Genomic DNA, 7,313 nt, shown 5'->3' on the forward strand with positions numbered 1-7,313 from the left:
CTCTGAAAGGAAAGTTTAAAGGCACTTGAGTTAAAGATCCAAAGATGTCTAAGAGGGATGCACCTAAGCTGAATAAGTCAAGTTTCTCTACATGGCAGAAAAGGATGAAGCTACATCTATCAGGAGTTGGAGAATATGCTTTATACTATTTGGAGAATGATTTTGTTGCACCGAGCACCTATCCATTGACTATGGAAGAGATAAAGACGAAGCAAGAACATATTCAAGCAATGATTGAAATAACATCTGCATTGACCGATTCTGAGTTTAATGATCTAGAAGGCTGCAATGATGCAAAGGCAATGTGGACTAAGCTCATATCTGTATATGGAGGAGATGAACATGTTCAAAGAGCAAAAGTTGATAGTTTAAGAGGACAACTTGAATCTATGAGGATGAATGAAGGTGAGAACATAACCCAATACAGTACAAGACTAAAGGAGATTGTAAATCAAATCAAAGGAGCAGGAGGAACTATTGAAGAAAAGGATGTGACAAGTAAGTTTTTAAGAACCCTTCTACCTGCCTATGCAATCCGAGTCTCTGCAATCAATGAATTGAGATCTGTACCTAATATGCCAGTTTCCTTGGATGCTACTATTGGTAAGCTACATGCATTTGAGTTAAGTAATTTTGATAACAGTGGGTCATTGGTAAATAAAGTTGAATCTGCATTTATTTCTTTTCATCTGAATGAATCTAATGATTACAATGAAAGAAAGTATAAGTACTCTGAAGGAGATCACAGTGGAGCAAGTGAAAGGTTTCAGAAGAACATGGAGGAGGTACACAAACTATATGAAGAAATCAGAAAGAAAGAAGAGTTTGAAGCACTATTGGCCAAAAGGTTACTAAGAGGCAAAGGTAAGTATAAAGGAAAACTACCTTTGAAATGTTCCAATTGTGATAAGATTGGACATATGGCTTCTAACTGTCCTAACAAAGATTTCACTGAAAAGAAAGATTACCGAGATGACAGACAGAAAGATAATCATTACAGAGGACACCAAGACTTCAGGAGAAGAGATAGAAATACATGCTTAATTGCTTATGAGGAATCTGAATATGATAAATCAGATGAGACTGATACAAAGAAAGTTGTTTATATGGCTATCAAGGATGGATCAGATGAAGAAAAATCCCTAATATCTCACATAAACACTAATGATTCTTGGATTATAGATAGTGGATGCTCACATCATATGACAGGAGATAAACACAAGTTTTTTATGTTAGAAGATTATGATGGAGGCTACGTTAGATTTGGTAATGATGCACCATGTCCGGTAAGAGGTAAAGGATCCATAACACTTCTTGATAAAGCAAGATGCAATGATGTTTATTGGGTTGAAGATTTGAAATACAATTTGTTGAATGTAGCACAGCTAAACAACACAGGTTGCAGAATAGAATTTCAGAAAGGAATTGTCAAAGTTCATGACAAGAATGGAAAGTTAGCTGCTACCGAGACACAAACAAAAGGTAATACATTTCACCTTGACTCAACTAACAATAAGTGTTTGCATGCAAAGATTGATAATACCTGGTTATGGCATAAAAGGTTTTGTCATGTTAATTTTGATAATCTGATCAAGATAAGTAAGTGTAGACGTCTAAAAATGGTCAACACTTGCGGAGTCATACTTTAACATCTGCGCATTGCCTTATTTTTAGGGTTCTTGCGTCGCATTAACATTTCTTCTATGTTGTGCACTTGGTCTTTTTCATTTGCGAGCATTGAGTCCTTCTTTTGCATTCCTCATTTTTCTCGCTTTTGAATTAGGTCTTGTTGATAGCAATCTTCAGTCATGATTTTGGTCGATCTTATCCTGTCTTATCAATGTGCGTGCTCATGTATCATCATTTTGGACATCGTCAATCCTAATCGATGATAGAATTAGGGTTTTGTCCTCTTGTCAATCTTGTCATCTTGTGATCGATTCGCTATTGATCCTTATCAATCTCATCAATTTTGCAATCGATTTGTCATCGATCGTTGTCCTAGTTCCTTGAAGCACAAAAGCGTAAAGAAACATCAAAATTGGCATCTAAAGTTGCTATTCCTCCATCCAACCCTCTAAAATTTGTTCCTCCATCACCTTCTTCATCCATTTTGGGCCCTTATGTCCCAAAATCCCAAGCTATTCCTCCATCCAAATCTCACAATCTGAGATCCATTTTTCCTCCATCAGTCCATCACCCCTCAAGGTGTGTGCCAATGTTGATCTTGCCAACATTTCCATCCACTGAAGACCAATTCTTCCAATACCCTATCTATTTGTTAGGGTTTCAAGCAGATCCGAAGCAAATATGAACTAACAATTATATGTAGATTTAAATACAAAAGATAAAGAAATAAAACAAGACACAGATAACATAGAGATTTAACGTGGTTCACCCAGAATGGGTTACGTCCACCATACACAGCCGTCCAATCTTTCTTATTATCCAGCAAAAACAGTACATCAACCTTACAATGCCTTAAGCATCCCAGCCGCTTATAACATGCATTTTTTTGGGCAACAAACAAAGTCGGCCTTTTTTAGGGTTTTATTACAATGTCGGTTTTCATCAACAAAAAAACAGCAAAAAAAAAAAAAATTTCTTGGGGGCTGCCGCCCCCGAACCCCTTCTCGGGGCCTGCCGCCCCCGAACCCCTGCTCGGGGCCTGGCCCGACCCCAGACCTCGGTGAGGATACGTGCTGAGTGTACAATACTTTCCTGATTAGTCACCACATTTCAACAATCTCCCACTTGGAGACTGATCAGGCTCCACACCGAACAATCTCCCACTCGGAGACTGATACTACACAATACCACTGTACATGCAACATCCACTGGATAAAACACTAGGACTTGACTGGCATAAATTCCACAATTATCAATCAAGAAGACCAATAGAAACTGATGAAGAAATCAGCTTCTCCTGGGGAACTGCCTTTGTGAACATATCGGCAGGATTCTCACTTGTGTGAATCTTCTCAAGCTGTAACTGACCCTCCTCCAAAATAGTCCGGATGAAGTGGTACCTGAGCTGAATGTGCTTTGTCCTTGAATGAAAAGCAGAGTTCTTTGCAAGATGAATGGTACTCTGGCTATCAGTATACAATGGGCTATCCTCTTGTGTCTGACCCAATTCCTTTAGAAAACATTGCAACCAAATCATCTCTTTGCTGGCTTCTATAGCAGCAACATACTCAGCTTCAGTGGTTGAAAGTGCAACAACCTTTGGCAGCCTAGAAATCCAATTGACTGCAGTTCCCCCTATAGTAAAAACATACCCTGTAGTACTCCTCCGTGAATCAATATCACCCGCTAGATCAGAGTCAACAAATCCACTTAGAGCAGCATTAGATCCTTTGAAACATAATGCCTTCGTAGTAGTTCCTTTCAAATACTAAAGAATCCATTTCACAGCATTCCAATGTTCCATACCTGGATTACTCATAAACCTGCTCACAACTCCCACTGCATGTGCAATATCTGGCCTTGTGCATACCATTGCATACATCAAACTACCAACAGCTGATGAATATGGGATGTTAGACATTTTATTAACCTCTTCCTATGCCTTTGGGCACATCTCCTTAGTCAATTTGAAATGACTAGCCAAAGGTGTATTAACTGCTTTTGCATCCTACATGTTAAATCTTTTCAACACCTTTATATACTCACCTTGGGACAAATTCAAGGTTTTATTTTTCCTGTCCTGTGTAATCCTCATACCGAGAATTTGCTTAGCTGCACCCAAATCCTTCATAGCAAATGACCTGGCTAATTTCTGTTTAAGATCATTTATATGTTGCATGTTAGACCCAGCAACAAGCATGTCATCAACATAAAGCAACAGGATAATATAACTGCCATTATCAAATCTCTTAAAATATACACAATGATCAGAATGACATCTATGATAACCGTGTTCAGCCATGAAACTATCAAATTTTAAATACCATTGTCGGTGTGCTTGCTTTAGGCCATACAAACTTTTCTTCAACCTGCACACCAAGTTCTCCTTACCTTTGACCTCATATCCTTGTGGTTGCAACATGTAAATTTCCTCCTCCAAATCTCCATGGAGAAAAGCTGTTTTGACATCTAATTGTTCAAGATGTAAATCATTTGCAGCCACAAGACTAAGTACAGTTCTAATTGAAGTCATTTTTACAACTGGAAAAAATATTTCATCATAATCTATACCCTTTTTCTGTGCAAAACCTTTTACCACAAGTTTGGCCTTATATCTTTTCTGACCTCCTTCCTCCTCCTTCAGCTGATAAACCCATTTGTTAGGCAAGGCTCTTTTTTTTGCAGGTAAAGGGACTAAGTCCCAAGTCTTATTTTTCATCAAGGAGTCCATCTCCTCTTTCATGCCTAGCTGCCATTGTTGTTTGGCATCCACTTCCATTGCTTCTTCATATTCTTCTGGTTCACCAGAATCCGTTAATAAAATAGAATACAAAGAAGGAGAAAATCTTTCAGGGGATCTACTTGTCCTTGTAGAACGTCTAACACTTGCAGGAGTTTGTGGGACAATCTGTTGTTGCTGAGCATCAGGTACCCATGGCATTTCATTTTCAGGAATCTCATCCAACACCACATATTCTTGTTTGTCCTATTCATGCTTCTTTTCCTACATCTGTTCTTTATACATAACCTTCTCATTGAATATAACATCTCTACTTCTAATTATTTTCTTATTTTCAAAATCCCATAACCGATAGCCATATTCATCTATCCCATATCCAATGAAGGTACATTTCTGAGATTTAGCATCAAGCTTGGTTCTGTTTTCTTTATCAACATGGACAAAAGCTTCACAACCAAAAGTTTTTAGAAAAGAATAATTTACCTTTTTACCAGTCCATGCCTCCTCTAGAATACCAACATCCAAAGGGGTTGAAGGTCCTCTATTTATCAAATAGACAGCAATATGTACAACATCTGCCCAAAAATGTAAGGGCAATCCAACATGCAATCTCATGCTCCTCGCACGTTCCATGATGGTCCTATTCATTCTCTCTGACACACCATTTTCCTATGGAGTTCCTGGAACTGTCTTCTACTTTCGAATCCCATTCAAGGAACAGTAATCTTCAAATGCTTTGCTGCAATACTCACCTCCATTATCCGATCTGAGACACTTCAACTTTTTTCCTGTCTCATTCTCAACCAAAGCTTTCCATTTCTTAAAAGTTTCAAAAACATTTGATTTTTGTTTTAGGAAATATACCCATGTTTTTTTGGTTGAGTCATCAATAAAAATAACATAATAACAAGAGCCACCAAGATATGATACCTGAGCCGGTCCCCATACATCTGAATGTACAAGCTCTAACTTCTCACTCTTCTTCTCTTTCCCAACCTTGAGAAATCTGACTCTTTTCTGTTTACCATAAACACAGTTTTCACAGAACTCTAAATCAATCTTCTTTAGTCCTGGCAATAGATTTTTGGAGTGAAGGATTTTCATCCCTTTCTCACTCATGTGCCCAAGCCTATGGTGCCACATTATCGAATCTGTTCTTGCAACATTTATTGTTGTTGTCCCTGCAATAACTTTATCTGTAGCAGCTAAGGTAGAGTAAGTGTTACCAGTACACAGATATAATGTGCCTACCTTCGCACCTTTAGCTACTACTAATGATCCTTTAGTGACCTTCCACATACTATCTGAGAAGGTAACTATGCAACCTTCACTACCTAGTTGCCCTACAGAAATTAAATTTCTTCTTAAATTAGGAACATGTCTTACCTCCTGTAGAAACCAGTCATTACCATTTTGCAACTTGATCTTTATCTTTCCTTTTCCAACAATTTGATAGGGCTCATCATCACCCAAATATACCTGTCCAAAATCACCTTGAACATAATCTAGAAAATATTTTCTATGGGGTGTAGCATGAAATGAAGCCCCAGAATCTATTACCTAGGAATCATTAACATTATCCAAACATAAGATTAAAGCATCTTGTAAAGTATTACTTGCAATATTAGCTTCCTTACTGTCATTTTCATTTTTGTCTCCTTCTTTGTTTTTCCGAGACCAACAGTCTTTCTTTAGATGACCAGGCTTTCCGCAGTACCAGCAATCTTTCTTTCCTCTAGATTGAGAGCGTCCTTTTTTTGACTTCCCTCGTGACTTCTCATTCCCAGGGCCTTTTCCTCTTTCCTTTGATCTTCCTCTGTTCTCCACATTCAAAACACTACCCGATGATGTTGGAGTCTCACCCGTGCTTTTCCTTCGCATTTCCTCACTTAGGATAACACCAACAATATCATCAAATACCAAAGTATTTTTACCAGAGACAGGGTTACTTACAGCCATAACCAAGCTATTCCAACTTTCTTGCAAAGAACATAAAATCAAGAGAGCCCTAACCTCTTCTGCAAAGGTAATTTTTACCGAAGACAATTGACTGGTAATTGTATTAAATTCATTTAAGTGCTCCACTACAGATCCTCCCTCCCTCATTTTCAAATTAAACAAACGCTTCATAAGAAATACCTTATTCGAAGCCGAGGGTTTTTCATACAACTTAGCCATTGTTGCCATCAAATCTACAATCGTTTTTGCTTCTGTTATATTGAATGCTACAGATGACGCAAGGTACAATCGAATAGATCCCAGTGCCTTTCTATCTAAAATGTCCCACTCTTCATCTGATATTGTGGTTAGTTTCTTTGCCTTTCCTTCCAATGGCCGCCACAAATCCTTTTGATACAGGTAATCCTCCATCTGCATTTTCCATAACTGATAATTCTGGTCGTTAAACTTTTCGACCTTAAATTTGGAATCCTCCATTGCTCCCACTCAAATCTGAAAGTCCTGCCAATTTACAAAAAACCTCACTTTGATACCAATTGTTAGGGTTTCAAGCAGATCTGAAGCAAATATGAACTAACAATTATATGTAGATTTAAATACAAAAGATAAAGAAATAAAACAGGACATAGATAACATAGAGATTTAACGTGGTTCACCCAGAATGGGTTACGTCCACCATACACAGCCGTCCAATCTTTCTTATTATCCAACAAAAATAGTACATCAACCTTACAATGCCTTAAGCATCCCAGCCGCTTATAACATGCATTTTTTTGGGCAACAAACAAAGTCAGCCTTTTTTAGGGTTTTATTACAATGTCGGTTTTCATCAACAAAAAAACGGCAAAAAAAATAAAAATTTCTTGGGGGCTGCCGCCCCCGAACCCCTGCCCGGGGCCCGGCCCGGCCTCGGACCCTGGCAAGGATACGTGCTAAGTGTACAGTACTTTGCTGATTAGTCGCCACATTTCAACAATCTCCCACT

This window comes from Cryptomeria japonica, chromosome 2 (genome assembly GCF_030272615.1).
Source record: "Cryptomeria japonica chromosome 2, Sugi_1.0, whole genome shotgun sequence".
Taxonomy (NCBI): Eukaryota; Viridiplantae; Streptophyta; class Pinopsida; order Cupressales; family Cupressaceae; genus Cryptomeria; species Cryptomeria japonica.